At 43.7% G+C, this 22,928-nt stretch overlaps 1 protein-coding gene across 14 annotated transcripts in view; it reads right to left on the reverse strand.

Moving 5' to 3' along the window:
- FAM135B (family with sequence similarity 135 member B) overlaps positions 1-22,928 on the reverse strand; it is a 438,555-nt gene that overhangs the window by 329,236 nt on the left and 86,391 nt on the right. For 2 of the 14 annotated variants that reach the window (XM_039527218.1, XM_039527224.1), the window contains 2 exons: positions 11,912-12,057; positions 2,411-2,430 (listed from right to left, as the gene is read on the reverse strand). The exons of 7 other annotated variants lie outside the window; for them this stretch is intronic. The gene's annotated coding sequence lies outside the window, so the exon portion shown is untranslated. Of the gene's footprint in view, positions 1-2,410; positions 2,431-5,707; positions 5,739-10,167; positions 10,240-11,911; positions 12,058-22,928 lie in introns of those variants that run through there. 5 more of the 14 variants (XM_039527220.1, XM_039527223.1, XM_039527227.1 and 2 more) reach the window with 5 other exon arrangements.

Genomic DNA, 22,928 nt, shown 5'->3' on the forward strand with positions numbered 1-22,928 from the left:
GCTGATGCATAAAGATAGAAAGCTAGGATTTCAGCAGCACCCTGCATTGTAAACTCCTGAGCTCCCTGACTGGCTCCAGCTCTTAAAGCTTCATTCAGGGCACAATATCCTTTTAACCATAGGCTGCAGGTATAATAGGCCAGGGGAGACTAAGCCTCTCCTGGTGCAGCTGGTGCTGCCAGATGCCTGGACCCTGGTGGCCCCGCCTGCGCTCCGTATCTTCCCGTCCCTGTTTCACCCCTTCCCGAGGCCCCCACTGCCCACCAGTGCCTGGCTGAGTTCTTCTCCTCCACTCCAACCCCTCTCTCCAGAGGTCCCTGCCGCTCGCCGTGTCCCTCCTTCACCCCCTCCAAGAGACCCCTGCCACCTGCCGCTTGCTGTGTCCCTGTAGGTGATGGGGGCCTCGCAGGGGGAAGGGGAGGTGGAGGAGGGGAGGGACATGGCAGGCAGTGGGAGCCTCATGGGGGAGGGGGAAAGGGAGGAGAGACGTGGTGAGCAGTGGGCTTCTCGCAGGAGAGGGAAGAGGAGGAGAAGAGAGATGTGGCGAGTGGTGGGGGCCTCGCGAGGGAGGAGGGAGAAGAGGGTCGTGGTGAGCAGTGGGGGCCTCGCGGGGGAGGGAGGAGGAGAGGAGGAACGCGACAAGTGGGCCAAGTGGGGGCGGAGGCAGAGCCTGGGGTGGAGCAGGGATGGAGTGTGAGTAGGGCCGCGAGCGGAAGCAGCGCGGGCCGAGGGATGTGCTGGCTGCCCTTCCCGTGGTCCCCTTTGGCCTGGAACGGCGAACCGCAGCCAGTGGGAGCTGCGATCAGTCGAACCTGCGGACGCTGCAGGTAAACAAACCATCCCGGCCCGCCAGGGGATTTCCCTGATGGGCCGTGTGCCAAAGGTTGCTGATTCCTGCTCTACTGCATAAGCTAAAAGACGTATGTCTCTTAGCCAAGGCTGTAGCCCGTGTATCAATCTCTAGGTCACCCAGGGAGTCAGGAATTAAAACTTGAGTCCCCATGTAATGCCCTAAACCCAAAACAATCCTTCCTCTCATACTACTCAGTGTGAGCAAGGGGGAGAGAATCAGCCCTTAAGTGTATGGATAAAAACATGCCACTAATAAAAAACAACCCATGATATTCCCCTTGAAACAATTCAATAACAGACACTCAACTCCACCATGCAGTCACCTGGCTTCCCACACTCTTGCAATCTCCTATCATCATAGATCAGCCTAACCCTAACCCCCCCTTGTTGTTTTTTTAAATATATATCTTCAAGCCTGGAACTTTGGGCCCAAATCTGCCCTCATTTACATCTGTGTACACTCACTACTTTCATTGCAGTCGCTTCCCAACAACGGCAATTACTTTCACTCCCAAAGCAGCATGGTGTGTATAAGTCAAACTGATAAAAGGGATAGCGGAACTTGATAAACAAATTTTTTTTATAGCCACAAGGACAGCAATAGTTCTAGCTTGATTACACAGCTCTGAAATTTAATAGGGGCTGAGAGAGACCTATTCATCTCTGTAGCTGAAAGGAAAAGCATATAATCACTCTTTCCCTCTTGAGCATGGAGGCTGCCTGCCTGTCCCCAACCCTCTTCTGAATTCACAGATTTGTGCTGGGGATAGCAGGGGAATGAAGAATAAATGGTCGGGAGTGGAGAGGCTGAATATTGCCACAACCTGGTAGCTGGGCATCAAGCTAATGGATCAGTGGCAGATCCTCTAGCCAATTCCCACCACTGAACCTGCTGGGAGTCGTCCTCCAGAGCCTGCCCCTCTGAGCAAAGGAATAGCAGCAGTTCCACTGCCCTTAGGGCAGGTCTGCACCTCAAACGCTGCACTGATGCTGCTGTAGCACGTGAATGAAGACACTCAATACTGATGGGAGAGAGCTCTCCCGTCAGCATAGTTGATCCACCTCCCCAAGAGGCGGTAGCTATGTCAGTGGGAGAAGCTCTTCCGCCAACATAGTGCTGTCTACACCAGTGCTTCGGTTGGTATAACTATATCACACAGGGGTGGGGATTTTTCACACCGTGAGCGATGTAGTTATATGGAAGTAATTCTGTAGTGTAGACGTGCCCTTAGGATCTGCTGTGCTTTAACAGGGTAGCAAAGTTTACACCCTGAAAGTAATCCTGACTGCCTTAAACAGCCTGTCTTTTTTGTTCCACACTTGTACAGCACCTAGCACAATGGGTCACACTTCCTGACTGGGGCTCCTAGGGTGCTACCACAATAACAATTAATATAGAAGCAGCAAAGAGTCCTGTGGCACCTTATAGACTACCAGACGTATTGGAGCATGAGCTTTCGTGGGTGAATACCCACTTCATCAGAGAGCTCCTTCTCAATGCATTTAATAAGTCATGACACATGCACTACAAAATGACACACAGTAGCGTTACACTCACGGTTTCACTGACATCTTGTTCTGTGAAAGAAATAAAACTGTGGTTAAGTAGCAATTACACCACAGTTCCCCTGCTTCACTGGCATGGGAACTGTCCCCTGGTGCCCCACTCAAATGAGAGTGTAATAGCCCTTAGAGATCTTGATGCAATCTTGCTGCCTGGTCATGACCTCCTAACGCTCCTCCATTTTGCTTCTTATGAGGAATGGAATGGGTCATCTCCCCACACGTGCAGAAGAAGCCGTTGATTCATGTAAGCACAGTGATAACACTGACATATATTTGCCGGAGCCAAAGAGAACAAGTGGAATATCCATTTGTCTGTGGTTTTGTTGGTGCTTTCAGTGCTATTGAAAGATGCTATTACTCACTTCAGTGTGAACAGTGTCATAAGCCATGTTAATAAATGCCTCGTTGAAATGCAGCCCATTACATAGAGAATGATCAGTGCCAAGGATGAGTGCAGAACAATAAAACAGTACATAGAGAATGAGAGTGAGTCTGCTGGGGGGATGGAGGGACCTGGATGGCTCAGGGGACTGGATACGAGGCACAGAGTTTGTTGCCAGCTCAAACCTAGCCCAAGTTGATAGTGGCCAAAAGACATTCCCATTGAATGGCTCTTTGAAAGGAGTTGATGGATTTAGCCCAGTTCCTAGCTTCCAGATCACACACAAAAGCCACTCTGGTGAATGGCACTAATTGGCATCAGCAGTGGGATAAATATGGAGATTTCTGTGACAGCCAGTCTACTAACCTCTCTGCTGCTCTTAGCTTCCGGGCCCCCAACCTCCCCTCCTTCCTGCTCTTTGTCAGTTCTGTTGTCAGACAAATTTTTCAACTCTGTCTTCTCTTCTGCTCCTGACGCCCCTCCTCTTCCTCACAACACCCTCCACCCCTCTGTTCTGGCTGGCTCTTCCTTTGCCTTCACTTCCTCTGTTCCTGCTCTTGCTCCACTAGGCATGGCAGGAAATCCTGCCATTACATGAACTTCTTCCAGTATGAACTGTCCCCATCTTTCAGTTTTATTCCTCCTTGAGAAACATTATGTATATTATGGAAGTGCCTAGATACCCCCACCAAGACCAGACACAAGTGTGCTAGGCACACAGGAAGAGACTGGCCCTGCCTCAAGGAGCTTACAATCTAAACAGTCAAGGCAAGTCAGTGGGTGGGAGAAAGAATTATCCCCTCATTACCAACAATGGCAAACTGAGACAGAGAGTGATTAAGTGATTTGTCCATGGTCACAGAGGGAGTCTGTGTCAGAAATGGGAACTGAACCCAGACCTGTGTTCCAGGCCCAGTGCCTTTACCACAAAATAATCCTTCCTTTCACTATTACAAATGAACTTCTCCTTCCCAATTAAAACTCAAGTCATGAAAGACAGGGCTGATCCTATCCACCTCCCGCTATCCCATCCTTCAACTCTACCATCCTCTCTCAGCATTGGTGGTCTCTTTCCATAAGTCTCCAGCTGACTGCTTATAGCCCCTCCCACCTCTTTTTGTGCCCTATACTCTCCCCATTCCTCCCTCTGTAGGGTGTGGTTCAGTTCTGAAGGATAACTCCGTACAAATGGCATCACAAAGTCTGCCATGAACTGGCCTCTGATTCTGTATCGAATATGTTGGGTTTACAAGTAAAGGAATGTCTGGGTTTTTTCCTAGCAGTGCAAAGCAATTTTATCCAAGGGATCTAAACACACAGAATAACATTATGAAGAAGCATGAAGAGTCCAAGCAGTGATTTCTCCTCTCTGTACACCCAGGACTCACGCTATGCCTGCTAATATGGTCAGAAGGAAGCCTGGGTGATAGAAGGGGAGGGCTGACTGTAGACTTTCACCACAGTCATTCTGGAGCAAACCATAGGAGCCAGCCAAGGCCTGCACCATTGGCAAAGGGCGAAGCAAGTGCCTTTATGAAGGGTTGTGTGGAGAAAAAAGTTGGAGTAACTTTTTTGCCAGTTACTGGGGGCCAAGAGAGGCATCTCATGGTGCTGCATGAAGTGTCTGTCTCCTTTCCCCCCAACTTTCTGGAGAGAGTTATTCCACTGGTTACACTCCACCCTAGTCAAGGAGAATTTCAAAGGCTTAGGCTGGAAGAGTCCAGCATGACTGTGAGGCTTCAGTCTAACTTGATGGGTTGCCAACTTTCTGACCGAACAAAACCGAACATCCTTACCCTGCCCCTTCTCCAAGGTCCCGCAATGCTCACTCTCTCCCTCCGTCGTTTGCTCTCCCCCACCCTTACTCACTCACTCATTTTTACCAGGCTGGGAGGGTCCCTTTTTGACTGGATGTTTGGGTGAAAACCAGACACCTGGCACCCCACTGGTCTGATAGCCTCAGTCACTGGTGAGACCAGAATATTAGCCAGGCCCACAGTGCTTCTATCTGGGTACTTGCTAACGTCACTTGTGTCTAACCTGGTCACTTGTGAGCCACCTGTGCTGTGCTTCATCATTCTGTTGATTTCTTTCTGGCTTTGGGGCATCCTAGTGCTGATGGTGGAGCCTTCAAAAGCTCCACCATCAAAAGCAGAAGACAGTGGTGGGTGCCATCATAAATGGTTGGTCCTGGAGTCCTTGGCATCCTTCTCTCTTTGGCAGAGATCTCATATCAAGAAGAGGAGGGGAAAATAGTGTTGACAAACTCTACATCATAGGGATCTAATAATGAGGAGCTTTGCTGGATGGGAAGACATGGATCCAGCAGAGTGCTGCCCCATTCATTCCTACAATAAATCGCTTGTGCATAATATTCTTCAGATGGTCCACAGTCTGGAGGCTCCAAAGAAATCTAATGGCAGCCATGTAGGGGGGTTGTTTCCTTCCCAAAGCCAGCAGAAGTTCAGACACCAGCCCAAGAAGGGCCACTTCTGTGTCATGTTATGGCTTGGAATTTGATGGTGGCAGAAGATGGCACCTTCTCAAGGAGCCAATATCAGAGAAAAAGGAGAGAGGTTTAGAACTGGATGGTAGGTCGTTCTGGGTAGCAAGATTATTGGTGTTAAGATTAAGCAAATTTCATGGCTAATGTTTATGTCCTTTTCCCCTCCCTCAGGTCAGATGGGATGATGTGGGCTGAAACGGGACTTTCAGAAGGACTGGACCCTACAAATACAAGTCAAACTTCACTGTATTTTGTTACTGTGAACAGGACTCAGATTCTTGCCTTGCTTCTGGACTGGATTTTCAGAAGTGCTCAGCATGCATTTATAGGGTCAGATTTTCAAGACACTGACTTCTTATTTAGGAACCAAAATAAGTGGCCAGATTTTAAAAACATCTCACCATTTTGGGTGCCAAACTCTTCTGAAATTTTTGCCATCTCTGCCACAGTAGAACCTGTTGAATACATAACACTTCTGAAAATCTGGCCATCTACCTAAACTTCACAGGGTTCTGGGAGCTGCAGCATCTCTCTGAACGCTGTCATGCTAGAACAGAAAAGAGACACTGCTAGAAGAAGACTGGATGCATCATTTCAACTCCTCAGAGAGACTATAGCTGTGTTGTAAACACTCTTCATATTGCTTACGAGGTTGTTTATTAAAAAAAGTTGCCAACATCTTTAGCTGACAGCTGCATTGTTGTTAACATACAGTATCTAGCCCTGGATTCGTTTTGACATCTTAATGGAATTTTTGGAGGAACACAGACAAAGTGACCTCTTGGATGATGAAACTTTGCAAACAAATAAACTTGGAGTAATTTCATCTTGAGAGAACCTAAGCCCAGAACTTAATATGGTCAAAAGTCTGATCACAGTGTGTGCCATGACGTAGCACATTTTCTACCTTGTTCATAGAAAAATAAAGAAATGAGGAACAGAAGGGAGTAGGAAATAGTCTAGTGTCACCACCATTCCAAGTGTTTATTACGTGAGCCATCTGCTGCCTGTCGGGCACCTGTTGTGAGCTCACCGGCCATAAAGCAGAGGGTTGCAACTAGAACTCAAATATTTGCCATCAAAATATCTTTTGATGGAAAAAGTCTTTGATTAAATGGAAATTTTCATGGACAATTTTCCATTTGTGTTGACATTTTTTCAGGCTTTTGTTAATCCTCACCCCACTCTTTTTTCCCAACAGAAAACAGACATTTTTCAACTTAAAACTGATTTGTTCTTTCTTTGACAACCCACTGCCTTCCTCCAAAAACAAAATTCTATTCAAAATTTCATCTGAAAGTTTGGGCAGGAAAAATCCTCTTTTCCCAACCAACTCTAGTCACATTCGATATTATTAACCCTGAGTTGGAATCTATTGCACAATTCATGCTTGGAAAAAAAAAGAGAAGAAAAGAAGACGATGGCAGATTTGGGATACACAGAACGAATCCTCTTAGGTTACAGGTTAGAGATGTTCTAGCAATATGTCTCACCCAATGCAATCTGTCATATTACTGCTTTATATAGGACTAATGACTCATTCCTGGATTTTTCTGCTGACTTGGCATGACATTGACTCAGAGAAGAGTGAGAGCATCCTGTATCCAGAAAGGTGAAGTATCTCATCAAACCAAGAACTACAACTAGCAGTATACTGGTATTCAGCAGACCTGGGGTCAAGTCTCAGCTCTGCTATTAGCCTAGTAGGTGACCTTGGACAAATCACATCAGCTTTCTGTGCCGCACTTCGCAATCTGTAAAATGGGGATAATGATTACTGACCTCTTTAGTAAGTCATTTGTAAGGCTGCAAGTGCTATGTAACAGCTAGGCATTGAGAGGCAGGGTGGTCCTGTGGTCTGGGTGCTAGGCTGGGACTCAGGACAGCTGCATTCCCTGCTCTGCCAGAGGCTTCCTGTGTGACCATGATTAAATGATCTCTCTCTGTGCCCTCGTTCCTCATTTGTAACAGAAAGATAACAGCACTTCCCTACTTCACAGAGGTGTTGTGAGAATAAATGCATTAAAGACTATGAGATGCTCAGGTACTGGGGGACAGATACCGGTAAGTGCTGCAGATAGACTGATTGATACTAACAGCTGATGGCCTCGCTCTCAGTCTCCCAAAAGCTGCTGGTAACAGTACAGGAGTCCTAATGCCTAGCCCCACCTGGTCTAATTACTAAAGAACCCTCCCTCCCTTGCATGCATATGTACATGCAGTTAAAACACAGGCACTAATGCCTAATGTAAACTGACCGTGTCCACCGATGTTTTTTAGGCAGCTGCAAGGGAGATATTAGAGACTGTTCCAAAAGTCTAACCAAAGCTACTTTTAGGAGTTGGCCACAGCTGCCACACTAGAGAAGCGATGGCTAGCAAAGTTGAACTAGTATCACACAGACAGAAGGCTTCATTAACCCACTCATTCCTTTGTGATGAATCCCCTGTGAGCATCTCAAATAAAATCCCAGACTGGATCATCTTGGCACAGGGTCTAAATCAATTCTAGTTACTCTCCTGGATAGTTAAGTCAATAACCATAGTCCCCAGAAGGGATATGCTCTGCAGACATCAATAATGATTTCATGTCTTGGTAGGATCATTTCAAAATCAGCTATATCTGGAAGCATCTAAGATGAAGCATCCTTCGCATCTTCTTCATGTAATAGTGTAAGAATTACTGCAAAGCAAATGGAATTCTTGTTCTCTTAGGGTCAAATCCTGATATCCTTACTTAGTTCTCACAAGGCAAACTCCCACTGAAATCAATGAGAGTTCAGATTGAACAAAAACTGAACTAAAACCTCAGAATTTGGCTCATAAAGAATGTAATCTGTAATGATGAGGCAGAAGATAAAAATGAATTTGAAGTCCTGTACAAACATGTTGAATTCTTTCATATTGTGTATTATTATTATATATTTCTAGAACCGGTCAACATTTTTAATTCTATATGTTTTTTCCATTAAATGTGGACATTTTTAAAAATTGAAATTTATGCCATTCTGATTGGTCTGGGGATTGTTTTTTTTTTTTCCCCTTTTCCATTGCTAGTTTTGATTGGTCAGATAAGCTACATGAAGGGATTTTTCAAAAATCAGAACTTTTCTTTAACCAACATTTTAAAAATTTCAAAATGGAAATTTCATTTTAATAAATTCGATTTTCAGAAATGAAAGCAAGATTACAACAATTTCAGTGAAAAGCAAAGATATCAGCACACTGAACACCTAGTCGAACAAATGTCTTTGAAAATTTCAAAATGTTCACTATATTTGTGTTTTTATCAGTTCTACTCATTTCACAGAATCACAGAAGCCTGAGATGGAAAAGATCTGCTGAGTTGTTCAGTGCATGAACTTGCCAACTTGAGATTTTGCCTACTAATTTCTATATATTAGCGACTGGACATGTTAAAGCATCTCAAGAAATGAATCTTCCATCACTTCCTTTGGGAGACTATCCAAGCCTCAGACTGCAGAAATCAACTTTAGCAAGTTTCTCCTGCTATTTCAACCTAAATTTCACCCCTTTTCTTTCCTCACCATACACTCAAACTAGTTCTCAGGCATCACAGTGCGCCTGTCTGAGAATCTGCATGCCCTGAACGCCAGAGCAAAGATTTGTTACAAACCATTGACTTTAATGCTCATGATTCAGATTTTTAACTAAAACATTTCCCACTAATTATTTCTCCACGGTTTTGCAGTACCAGAAATCAGTAGTTGTTTTGCCCATGGCAATAACAAAAAAATTAAATATAATCTATGTTCTCTTTATGGTCCCCTGAAAACGAATGCATGAAACTGCATGGAAATGAAACTCACTTTTCAGACTAATAGAGATCTTCACTGATTTACCTTTTCATTGCTATCTCAATTGTTATCCCCCTTCCCCCACCCTGTGTCTGTCTTGTCCGTTTAGATTGTAAGTCCTTCATGGCAGAGACTTTTTGTTCTGTATTTGTACAGCACCTAGCACAACTGGGTCTAGGTCTGTGACTAGGGCCCTCAGTGTATTATCAGTGTAACCTGCTTCCTTCCTCCCCCTTCACTTGATATCACATCTAATATCAATGATATTGCAGCTAACATCAGATTGTGAGCTTGTCAGGGACGGACCTTTGTTTTCCTGAGTGTTTTGTTTGCTTCTTTTTATCAACACACTTCGCTGTAGGCAGGGTCCTGTTATAAGTGTCAGGACTCAGAATCTGCAGCAGAGCCAGTCTGGAAGCAGGGCCTGGAGAACCAGTCTCTGAGCACTCAATGAGCACAGCTGGCCTGTCATAGGCAGCCTAATAGGCCACACAACCTGATTGGCTGGAACAGTAAGCAGCCTGGCTCTGAAACCCCAGTGCAGGAGCAGTTTGGTGACTGCTTAAAGCATTTACCCTTGGCTGCAATAGTTCCTGCATGTGCTTGGACCCAGCCTGGCCCCTGCCTCAGCTCCTTCCTATTCCTCACCTCTGGCACCTGGCCTCTGAATCTGGCTCTAACCCCTCAGCTCTGATTCCCAGCTTCAGACTCTTGGCATTGATTCCTGACTTAGGCTCCGACCCTTGGCTCTGATTCGTGGCAATCAACTCCTGTGCTAACCATGAGGTCTGAATCCTGCTCTAACCACTTGTCTTGCTTCCTGCTCCACCGACTAGTCATGATCACCCATGTCCCGCTCACTGACAGTAGGACGCAAAAGGGCTGTACCTTACCCCACGTTTGGATAGTGGGAATGTCTTCTCTGCTCAGATAGAGCAGAGAGGGATGGGGAGAAAGAACCACCTGGAACAAGTCACTTTAGCACCCACATGAAGTTAATTGTTGCCTCCAAAAGAAAAATAACACAGTATAGCCTTCACTCACCTCTGAAGGGGCTCATATATAGGCTTGGAAGAATTAGATTTCATTGGCAGATGTCAATATACATCAATTTCACTGTATGCAGACAAACCAATGAAAAAATATTTCCTTTGATGATAATCAAAATTTACAGATAAACAGCATTTTTCTTACTTTTCTGAGAACCCAAGAGTCAAAATCTAGTGATTTAGATGTTTGAATTAGGCTTGTTATGAATTGACTAGCGAATGAATAGTGAAAACAGGTATGATTCATTGATTTAAGGATATTTATTTTGTGTTATCTGACGTGTGATGCTGACAATTTCTGCTCTTATGGTTTTTAAAGCATCAATTTTTTTTGAATCCCAGTATCTACTGTCATTAAATAATTGTCTCAACTGTCAAAATGCAAAAAAAAAAAAAAAAAGATCAAAATAAAAAAAATGCTTGCAATCCACAATTTTGTGCAACTGTGGACACATCAATAAATATGAAAAAAAACCTTTAAAATAAACATTGATATTATCTGTCAAAATTATTTTTAAAAAATTCAAATTGTGCCAAGCCTACTCATATGTGAAGCTCTGATTTCGGGCCATCTCTCCTTATGGTTAATACTTTGCATTTCTATAGCACAATGTCTTTGGAGGATATCAAAGTTACTTAACCCCTGTGCAGAAGACAAGTAGTAGTATCCCTGTTTTACCAGGGATAAGGCAAGATGTAGAGTGATTACATCATTTAAATGAGGTCACATGACAAACCAACTGGTAGAGCTGAAATGAAGATGAGTCGTGTGATTAAGGCATTGGACTGGCATCAGGAAACATGGCTTGAGTTCCTGGCTCTGCCATAGACTTTGTAGGTGATTTGAGGCAAATCTTATAATCTCTCCATGACTAAAGCACAGTCTAAAATGGGGATAATAATGCCTGTTTCCCATACCTTTTTTCTGTCTTGTCTACTTAGAGTGTGAGAGTTTTGACCTGAGGACGCAGCGTTGCCTAGTGGACAGAACACTAGACTGGACTGAGGAGACCTGAGTTCTATTCCCAGCTCTGGCCTGCTGGGTGACCTTGGATAAGTCACTTCACAGCTCTGTGCCTCAGTTTCCCCATCTGGGAAATGATACTGACTTCCTTTTCACAGTGCTATATTCGAACTAGGTGTTATTACTATGCATTTGTTCAGGTCGCTAGGTGCTAATAGAATACAAAGACCAATAACAAGAGATCAGAATACTGTGGAAGTAGAGAAAGAACTGACAGGGATTTGAAGGGGATTTCAATGCATGGCAGTCTCTGTTAGCAAGATTCAGACTAGCGGTAACCCTAATAACGCGAGATTTGTAGGAGCGAGGATTGGGTGAGGCGAGTGGGAAAGAACTGCGTGAGAAGTCATTGCAACCTTGTGTAGATAAATATAGAATGTAAACTAGAGTCTAAATAAGTGAGAAAAATAAGATATCAAGATGACCTATGTATAAACAAAATGCAGCTGTTGCTTATTATTGTATGTAACAAAAAGTATAAATGTTTGCTGTAATTGTTTACCTGTCGAGAGACCTGCCAAGGAGGGGGAAACCCTGTGTCCTAGTGCACTCTCTCCCTCTATGCAATTGCTTGAGAATACAGTATCTGACTTTGCTGCACCCAACCAGAGAGTGAGAACTAAGTTTTTCTCTGACAATACATAAGTAACAATTAAAGATCTGCAAGACCATACTCTCACCCTTTAATAAAAAGGCTATATGAAAATACATATACCTCTAAAATCTTCATGTGAAGCAATGCTGGGAATGGAGTTCAACACTTTACACTGGCCTGTGTCTGTAGCATCTCAGTGGATCTTGCATATCTCTGAATTGTATATGCATCAGCCACTCAGGACTGATGGTACAGTTATACATTATCTAGAAGAAAAGAGGTCAGTGCTGGGAGTGTCTGAGATGGCAAAACACTCCATTTGCAGTTTAATCAAATAATGAAAGCATTAAAACAGAAATGAATCAAGGGAGTTATGTAATTGAACCCATTTATACAGATGACTGTTAAACTCCGTCTTTAGTGAATTCAGTAAGTCCCACCTATTAAATAATATATAGTCCATTGAACTATTTAACTTAGAACACAGAGCTGCATGTTGTGTATTAAATATTAAATGTATAGCAAGGAACACCGTTGTGTTCCTTGCAGGCATACAACCATGGTCTGTGATCTTAATAGCTCAGACAAGGTAAGCAAGGAGGGACAGTAGTCAGATGGGAGACCACCTAGGGGCTGCAGGAATTGATGAGGAATTTTCAATGAGTGGCACATTCCCTTTGACTTGATACAGATGTAGTGCCCTAGCATGAGGCTAGGGGCGCTGTGCTGCAGACATAGGCCATATGCTAGGAGTAGCCATATGCTACTCCTATAGGCTTATGCTTATGGAATAGTTTCTTTTGCAGCAGACAGAGGTGTAATATATTGTTTCATGTAGGTCGGTCATGCTGGCCCATTAATGTTAGACATAGTACAGTGTTTCTCTTTCCTTCGTTTAAAGTTTCTCCTCTTTAATCTGGAGAAATGCCCTGTTTGGACTGTTATCCTTTTGTAATAAAGGCCCTTGTCAGGGTAAGAGGACCATTTGATTTACGTAAGTAGAACTGGTCCAGTTATTCAGTGAGCTATTCAACAATTTTAACCTCTTTCCCCACTCCCTGTTCACAAGTTGTCCAAGAGCACATTAAGATGCTGGCAAATTTGTTCGTTATTCAACATTCTTAGAGCAACAAGAAAAATGTTCTGCTGGCATAAACAGGCATAGCTCCACTGAAGTCAATGTAGCAATACCAATTTATACCAGTTGAGGATCCGATTTACACGGGGATTTAATGCTATGAGTTGTTTGTGAACTTTTCATAGTATGTACTCTGTCAATTATTTTGAATTCAATATTTGAGCTCTGTAACTGGTTCCCTAGGTCACATGATATGGTTTCTGTTCCCTGGTTGGATGACCTAACTTTTCTTGACTATTATAAATTATCTCAGCTACCAAATGTGTATGGAGTGGACCACAGCTCCGAGGAGGTACAGAGAACCCACATGCTCAGGGTCCAACCGATGGCCAGATTTGAGGACAGGAGGAATTTTCATATTGGGAAGGATTTTTTTGACTTCTTCTGCAGCACGGAATACAGATCACTTGCTAAGATCATCTGGGCATATCCCATCTAATTATTTCCCTGCCACAGCAGGCACCTCAGGCACTGGTGGTGCCTGACTCTCTACTGTTTTCTGCATACAAAGGTTCAGTCTCCAGACTGAAATGTTGCAGTCTAACCCAAGTTATTGGGCTCAATGAAACCGAATGGCCTGTGATGTCAGATGATCTAATGGTCCCTTTCTGGCCATAAACTCTACGAAACATGAAATGCACTGTTTGCTAATATTTGCATTAAACAAATCTTTAATTTTAGGAATGTTCATGACCAGCAAATGACAATGGTTCTGTTCAAGATCAATAGGGGGAAAAAAACCAGTTTTGTGTTCCATCAGAAGTATCTCTCCCGTGCCTAACTGCCATTCACTGTAACTTTTGCTATTTATTGAATTATTTGTCATGACTTAAACGTTGGAAACAGTTGCTGTAATGATTCTGCCATCTTCTTGGCGATCAAAGAGGGAAAGTGTTGTTGCATGCTCTGTTTATTTGTTGGCTGGTTTTGCTCTTGAACGAGGAGATGGGGAAACGTTAATGGGCAAGGATAAAGTTACAGATGCCATGTGGATTAATTTCAAAACACATTTTCAGTCCAGAAATGGTCTTTGTAAGTACAACATATCCCTGGCTTTCCTCTACTTTGTGCTGTTCCAGTGGATGGCAATACATTATTAATCATTTCGATTACCATAGGACCTATGAGCTGTACTCATGGACCAGGATCTACGTGCTGCACAAACACAGAACAAAAAAGATGGTCCCAACTTCAGTAAATACTTATTGACCAAGTGTTGAGTTGAAATTATTCAGTATTAGAACATCATCCCATTTGCCCAGCACAAAGTATATGTATAAGCTATACAAAGTCCAGCATTAGGTACCGACTAAGCCAGGGGTAGGCAACCTATGGCACATGTGCCGAAGGCGGCATGCGAGCTGATTTTCAATGGCACTCACACTGCATGGGTCCTGGCCACTGGTCCGGGGGACTCTGCATTTTAATTTAATTTTAAATGAAGCTTCTTAAATATTTTAAAAACCTGATTTACTTTACATACAACAATAGTTTAAGTTATATATTATAGACTTATAGAAAGAAACCTTCTAAAAACGTTAATGTATGACTGGCACGCGAAACCTTAAATTAGAGTGATTAAAGGAAGACTCGGCACAGCACTTCAGAAAGGTTGCCGACCCCTGGACTAAGCTAATTGGAGACTTGAGTTTTCAATGGTCGTTATTGCTTTTCTAAGGAAAAACACACACAAAAGATAGATTGACCCTCCCTATGGGAATTTAGTCAGAATGACTCAGGAACAAATTCAGATTGGGCCTGCTTATCTATGAGCTTTTAATTAAGACCTGAAATTGAGCCATATGTTTTCAGGGTACAGTATTAAAGCCTGCATTTCCGTGGAGACATACACTTAGTCTGGTATGTAGATTTAATATATGTTACAAGTTATATGACTTATTTCTGTATTGCAGCAGCTAAACAACCAATTTGGAGTTTGACCCGTGCTTTGTAACTGTCTGTCCGGCACTTGGAAGTCACACTCCAGAGTCACTGCAGGCAGCGTTCCCAGGCATGAAGCTCCAGGCAGCTCAAAAGCTTGTCTACTTTACCAACAGAAGTTGGTCCAATAAAAGATATTACCCTGACTGACCTTGTCTCTCATTTGGAATTTAGTCAGTTTAAAAAAAAAAAAAGAGTTGAAGTAGTTTCAGCTTCTACACCTGCCCTTGGGCCCACTGCCAATTTTGATGCTTTTAGAAACACATTTTCTTGAGTTTTGTCTCAGGTTTTTAATTATTTCCTCCCACTCTGTGAAAGACCCACAAAAGCAAGAGGGGAATCGATGAAACGGACAGCACACAGAAGGAGGCTGGATGGCCATCTGTTTTGCATGGTTTAGTCACCACTAATCCTGCATCTTGGCAGAGGGTTAGACTAGCTGACACTTGCAGTCCCTTTCAACCCTATAGTTCTATGATTTTACGTGCACAATGGAAACAAAGAGAAAAAAAATTACCAATTCCTCTCCCCACCCTCCCGTTGTCTTTGGTGTGATAATTTTAGAAAACAGTGTGATGTTTAATTTGACAGTGCCCTTTTTAAGCCTTAAGAGGAACTATTTATAGTCAGCTCCCACTGACTTCAATTAAAACATTGGGTACCCAGCTAGAGTCACGCCATTGTTTAACTAGCACTCCTGAAATACTGCATGAATTTAAGAACCTTGTGATCATTGGCTACTTCCTGGCCCAGCTGCTGATGAAAGAACAAAGGGTATCTGACCAGAAGAGCTAACTAGACTTGGCAGGCTTGTCAGAACCCGTGAGAGTTTCTGCTTAGACATACAAAAGGAGAGCAAAAAGGAGCAACGGAATCAGACCTGCCACCTGTGACTGAACACATTTAACTACTACTGATATCTTCCTATCCTCTCTGGATCGTTTGTGTTTTGTCCCAGAACCAAATTGTTGCAAGAGCAGTAAATCATGTGAATGAAGGAGGGTTATTTCAAAAAACAAAACAAAAAAAACTTCTTTACTTTGAGATATGAAGGGTTAAATATTTGTATTTTTAAGCTCCATTACTGAGGGGGGGAAGAGTCAAGGTTAAACATCAAAATATGCCTTGTTCAGAGTATAATCAGAGTGTCTAGGGCAATGAAGAGGTAATGTGTGTGTTGGTACCACTGTCGTTTATCAGATCAATTCAAAAGTTTCATATGGTATTTCATAGGCCCTATGCTGCTAATAGTGATTCTCATTTAACCCGTGTAGAGAGGCACTAGCTTTCTCAGCAGTAGATTCTGAGTTCTATCCCCACCTTCACCAGGAAACTCCAAGCACCCCTTGGTGTGCAGTGCAGTGACTGAGGTTAAAGTCCTTAGCACTCTGACTCCAGAGCTGGTCAAAAAAATTGTTTAAAATATTAAATTTCAACAAACAAAACCACACCTTTTTGTGAAAGTCTGTTCCATTCTCTGTCCAGTTCAGCTCAACCCCCAGGGTACAGTGTGGGAATTTTCAGATTTGCCAAAGGGCACCATATCAAGGTTTGCATTATAATGGAAGAATTCCTGGCTCTCAGCCCTGTGCTGAGAAGAGTATAGCTATCACCAATGGGAAAGGATGTGCAGTGCCATCATGAATGGCCATGTGACAGACTGTGAAGACATTGTCTTCCCTAGGAAAAGGTTTTGACAGCCTGTGGTATATGCCATCCCAAACAACCAGTATGGAAAGATTTCTAGATAACACCAAAGTCTAATCACTGAGAAATATATTTCTCATGACAGAAGTCCACCAAAAGAAAATATAGTTTTCTTCTGAATTTGAACAAAACCCCATTCCTCCTGCCCCAATTTTTGGCTCAGACAGCCACATGACAAATGTATAAGACCACAGTTCATAGAACGGTGTCCATACCACGCATGGCCCATACCACAGAGAAAGAGCATGAGGGCTAAATGCTGGCACACCACCGCTCTAAACTTTAAAGCCCAGGGTAGGACAAAACCATCAACCGCAGGATTTTATTGCTGATGAACTCAAACAGCTGCTTATCTCCCTCATGGGCAGATAAGAATGCAAGCAAAAATTATGGCGGTGTGTTGTATTATAGTTTTAAACATGTATGCAAATACAGGGAAATTAGATGCAGGGACCAGGTTCCTGGTAACTTGCTAATGGGGCCTGTGGTATCACCACTAGTGTGCCCGGGGTTTATAGACAATAAATTAACAGAGATGAATAGCTAAAGTCTGGGTCTTGAATCCCAACAGGAATATAAACATCAGCAAAAGGCAAACACTGGAGAAGGCAAGGAAAATTGCTCTCCACAGGGGATCCTCGCAAATGACAAATTCCAGTAGTAGACGCCTCACTGAAAATAAATAGGTGTCAGAAACAGAAGCTAGAGAAAGATGCAAGAAATGATCAGAACTTTTCGGGACATGTGGCTCCTTTGAGAAAGGGGTATAAGTATTGGGGAATATCATATGCTCCTCCCAATTAACATGTAAAGATGTGCTGTAAGACAGAAGGTCCCAGGGTAGCCAACACCCTGCTTTGATGGACACTTGAATCAGATGGTTTCAGGGTAGCCAACACCTTGCCCCAAGTGCTTGAGAAGAAGAAAAGAAACAGAAAAAAAGAACAGGAGTACTTGTGGCACCTTAGAGACTAACACATTTATTTGAGTGTAAGCTTTCATGGGCTACAGCCCACTTCATCGGACGTATAGAATGGAACATATAGTGAGCAGATATATATACATACAGAGAACATGAAAAGGTGGGAGTTGCCCAACCAACTCTAAGAGGCTAATTAATTAAGATGAACTGTTGTCAGCAGGAGAAAAAAAATTTTTTGTAGTGATAATCAAGATAGCCCATTTAAGACAGTTTGACAAGATACTTAACATGGGAGAAATAGAGTCAATGTATGTAATGGCTCAGCCATTCCCAGTCTCTATTTAAGCCTAAATTGATAGTATCTAGTTTGTATATCAATTCAAGTTCAGCAGTTTCTCGTTGGAGTCTGTTTTTGAAGCTTTTCTGTTGCAAAGTTGCCACCTTTAAATCTGTCACTGAATGGCCAGAGAGGCTGAAGTGTTCTCCTACTGGTTTTTGAATGTTATGATTCCTAATGTCAGATTTGTGTCCATTTATTCTTTTGCGCAGAGACTGTCTGGTTTGGTACTTGTATGGATGCCTAAATGGGAGTGGAGCTCTTTTGGGAAATGCTGGCCTTAGCACACCTGGCAGCACTCGGCTCTCACCCAGGAGGGATCTGATGTGGGGTGGCATAAACATTTAAGAGAAAACATCAGTGTAGGCATGGACAACCTGAACGCCTAGAAAAAGGCAAATATAGTGCCCATTTTTATAAAAGTGAAGAAGGAGAATCCGGGGAACTGCAGACCAGTCAGCCTTACCTCAGTCCCTGGAAAAATTATAGAGCAGGTCCTCAAGGAATTCATTTTGAAGCACTTGGAGGAGAGGAAGGTGATCAGGAACAGTCAACATGGATTCACCGAGGGCAAATCATGCCTGAGCAACCTGATTGCCTTCCATGATGAGATAACTGGCTCTATGGATATGGGGAAAGCAGTGAACGTGATATACCTTGACTTTAGTAAAGCTTTTGTTACGGTCTCCCACACTATTCTTGCCAGCAAGTTAAAGAAGTATGGATTGTATGAATGGACTATAAGCTGGATAGAAAGCTGGCTAGATCGTTAGGCTCAACGGGTAGCGATCAACAGCTCGATGTCTAGTTGGCAGCTGGTATCAAGCAAAGTGCCCCAGGGGTTAGTCCTGGGGCCGGTTTTGTTCAACAACTTCATTAATGATCTGGAGGATGGTGTGGATTGCACTCTCAGCAGGTTCGCAGATGACACTAAACTGGGGGGAGAGGTAAATACACTGGTGGGTAGGCATAGGGTCCAGAGTGACCTAGACAAATTGGAGGATTGGGCCAAAAGATACCTGATGAGGTTCAACAAGGGCAAGTGAAGAGTCCTGCACTTAGGACAGAAGAATCCCATGTATTGTTATAGGCTCGGGACCGACTGGCTAATTGGGAGTTCTACAGAAAAGGACCTGGGGATTACAGTGGACAAGAAGCTGAATATGAGTCAACAGTGTGCCCTTGTTGCCAAGAAGGTTAACAGCATATTGGGCTGTATTAATAGGAGCACTGCCAGCAGATCGAGGGCAGTGATTATTCCCCTCTATTTGGCACTGGCAAGGCCACATCTGGAGTACTGCATCCAGTTTTGATTCCCCCCACTACAGAAAGGATGTGGACAAATTGGAGAGAGTCCAGCAGAGGGCAACAAATATGATTAGGGGGCTGGGGCACATGACTTATGAGGAGAGGCTGAGTGAACTGGGCTTATTTAGTCTGCAGAAGAGAAGAGTGAGGGGGGGGATTTGATAGCAGCCTTCAACTACCTGAAGGGGGGTTCCAAAGAGGATGGAGCTAGGCTGTTCTCAGAGGTGGCAGATGACAGAACAAGGAGCAATGATCTCAAGTTGTTGTGTGGGTGGTCTAGCTTGGATATTAAGAAAAACTATTTCACTAGGAGGGTAGTGAAGCACTGGAATGGGTTACCTGGAGAGGTGGTGGAATCTCCTTCCTCAGAGGTTTTTAAGGTCAGGCTTGACAAAGCCCTGGCTGGGATGATTTAGTTGGGGGTTGTCCTGCTTTGAGCAGGGGGGTTGGACTAGATGACCTCCTGAGGTCCCTTCCAACCCTGATATTCTATGATTCTATGATCTGAGAGCAGAATTTAGACCTACATTATTAGGAATCCACAGAGTCTTAACTTTAAGATGTTCTTCCTATAAACAATGACAGTGGTCATTACCAGATTGCTCAAAGGACATTTTAGTGGTTAATGTTTCATAAGGACCAGATCCTGGAAGGCCCTGGGTGCCATCAATTTCTATGGGACTTGGGGAGGCTCAGTACCTCACCTACATAGTTCAGAAAGTGGCGCTTGAGACTGTCCTTCCTGTTGCTGAAACTGAGCAGAATCCATAGCCCGAGGTCACATATCACTGATTACAGAGTCTTAAACACTCAGAGACTAACCCTCGCAAACACACCCGTTCACACACAAGGATGCTGGCTCTATTAAATCCATCTTAGCTGAAGCAGGGTGGGGAAAAAGCAATATTTATTTTAATGACATGATTATACACCTAGATTCCCTGGATGGTTTGGTGTGTTGTTTTGTTTCTTATATATTATGTGTTTGAGAGGTGGGAAAGGAACCCTGGTTGGTTGGCTCGGTGCCCAGGCTAGAATGCTGAAACTAACCACCACCAGTGTTTGTGCTCAGTGAGGTTTTCCCCTATGCAGTATCACTATCCTTAGCCATTAGTTACTAAGGGATTTTCTCCATTATCACATACATGGGGAGGGGGACAACAGATGGGGGTGGGGAGGAAGGGAAGGCACTGTATTTCCATCTTTAACAATACATAAATGCACTGCTACTATTGCGTACATTTTGGCATTCAGTGTAGCAAGGAAAATTCCCTGTTGATCTCCAATGAATTTTGGATGCATTGCTTAAGTACCAGCTGCAACCTGGTTTATTTTTAATGAGTTTGAATACATTATATTTAGTATTGTCGGTCGTTTTTCTTGACCCACACCTTCTCAGAGAATTTCATCAACATACAAAAGTAGCAAAAATAAACAAAAAAACCTCATACGAACCACGTACACCATATGAAAGAAATGGTACAATTAGGTGGAAAGGGGTTGGGAAGGCTGGGAGGAGATGGAGAAAGAACAAAAGGGGTGAGACCAGTACGTATGGCTAGTTTTGACTTTGAATTTTACCCACAGGAGCCCATGTGCCAGACATTTCATCTTAAAAGCTAGCGAAAGGCAAAAGCATTGTCGCTGGGAGTTTACGACTGAAGCAACCATTTAAACCTGAACAAAACTCTTTAAAACCTCTCTGGAATTTCCATGAGGTTCTAACCCCAGTGTAATGAACAAGCAAGGGGTTGAGGTGTGCGTTGCGTTTTAGCCCGTGTAACTGTTTGGGGCCCATTCTACAGGACTGAGCAAGTTCATGAAGGCTTTCACTGGACTTAGGTACGCCGGTTAAAGCAACACATGATGCACACTAGAATTCTCCAGCAGCAGCTAGTTTTCACAGTACAATGTTTTCAGTTCCAAAGGCGGTATTCTGGGACACACCGGCTAGACTGTACCTATACCACCAGAGCTGTGTAAGAAGTGGCACAGAGCTGTACCCCACCCCTGCAAAAATCACCTAGTGTAATTCCTTCCCTGCTCCCAGGGGGCTGTGACATGCTATTACTATAGGGCAGGGGTAGGCCACCTATAGCACACGTGCTGAAGGTGGCACGCAAGCTGATTTTCAGGGGCACTCACACTGCCTGGGTCCTGGCCACTGGTCTCGGGGGCTCTGCATTTTAATTTAATTTTACATACAACAATAGTTTAGTTATATATTATAGACTTATTGAAAGAGACCTTCTAAAAACATTAAAATGTATTACTGGCACGCGAAACCTTAAATTAGAGTGAATAAATGAAGACTCGGCACACCGCTTGTGAAAGGTTGCCGGCCCCTGCTATAGGGTGACCAGATGTCCCAATTTTATAAGGACAGTCCTGATATTTGGGGCTTTTTTTTTTAATATGGGCTCCTATTACCCCCCACCCTCTATCCCGATTTTTCACACTTGCTGTCTGGTCACCCTATATTACTATGGTCTCGTATCAGCAGCACATCACACCCCTCTCCTTGTTAGCTCAGCTGCATTGGCCAGCGTGCTGGGAGGATAAGGACAAAGCTTCATCCACTCCCCCAGTGCTCTGCCTGCCTGGCATGAATGGGGGAGGGGAGTACTAGGCTTACCCCTCTGTACCTGCAGTGGAAGGCAGCTGCTTCTGGGGTCTCCTCTGTATTTGAAAGGGAGGCTGAGCAGGGTGGGATCTAGCTTCCCCTATGGCCATATAAGCCTGGCTACAAACAGGCCCATGGTTTTGAGAAGAAAGTATCCTTCAGCTCTTTAACTAATGCTACAGATATTGGGGAATGGGTCATTTCCCACCCACTTAGCACAGAGTCCTCACTCTAAAGGTGTTGGATTAATGCACCCACTGCCTTAAAGGCTTTTATTTATCCACCCAAGTACCACAGTACAGGCAGCAGCTCCGCATGCTTTTCCACACTGCTCAGTCTTGACTGTAGCCTATTAAGGCTTCCAATAAGGAAGCCAGTTCTGACTCCACCCCTTGTCCGTAGCAGTGGTCTTTCTGCTGCACCAGGACAGCGTTCGGACGCTGGGGTTGAACTTCAGCGAAGCGCGTGTACCTCCAAGCACAAGTGCCTGCTCGGCACATAATTAATCACACTCAATGAAAAGCGAGTGCTGATGAATGCAAGGTAATAGGAGGAATAATTGGCATCACTCATACTGAGGGCTGCGTTCTGAACTAATCATTCAGGGAAAAGACCTGGCTGTCATTGTGGACAGCTCAGCAGAAATATTTCTCTGATGAAAAGTGGCAGTGAAAAAAAAATAATCCCGCAGGGTTTTAGATTGTATAAGGAATGGAATAGAGAAGACTGAAAATATATTATTCCACAATATAAAGCAGAGGCAGGCCCTCACCCGGGATGCTGTGTACAGCTCTGATCAACCAATCTGTAAACAGATCCAGCCGAATTGGACAGGCTTCAGAAATGGGCAACAAAAATGACTGGCGGTCGGGGAAAATCTCCATATGAAGAGAGACTGAAAAAGTGGGATTGGTTCGTTTGGAAAGCAGACAAATAAAGCAGATATATCCTAGAGATGTACAAACAAACCAATGGGACAGGGAACATTAAATCAGGCGGCTCCTCAGAGTAAAAATGAAAGGCCGCTAGTTTGTGAGCATGAAAGGAAATAATTTTTAAACACAAAATTAACCAGTGAAACTCATTGCCACGGGATGCTATGGAGGGCTAAGAGCACTATAGAATTCAGAAAAGGATGAGAAATGTATCTGGATAAGAAGC

This window comes from Mauremys reevesii, linkage group 2 (genome assembly GCF_016161935.1).
Source record: "Mauremys reevesii isolate NIE-2019 linkage group 2, ASM1616193v1, whole genome shotgun sequence".
In the NCBI taxonomy this organism is placed as follows: domain Eukaryota; kingdom Metazoa; phylum Chordata; order Testudines; family Geoemydidae; genus Mauremys; species Mauremys reevesii.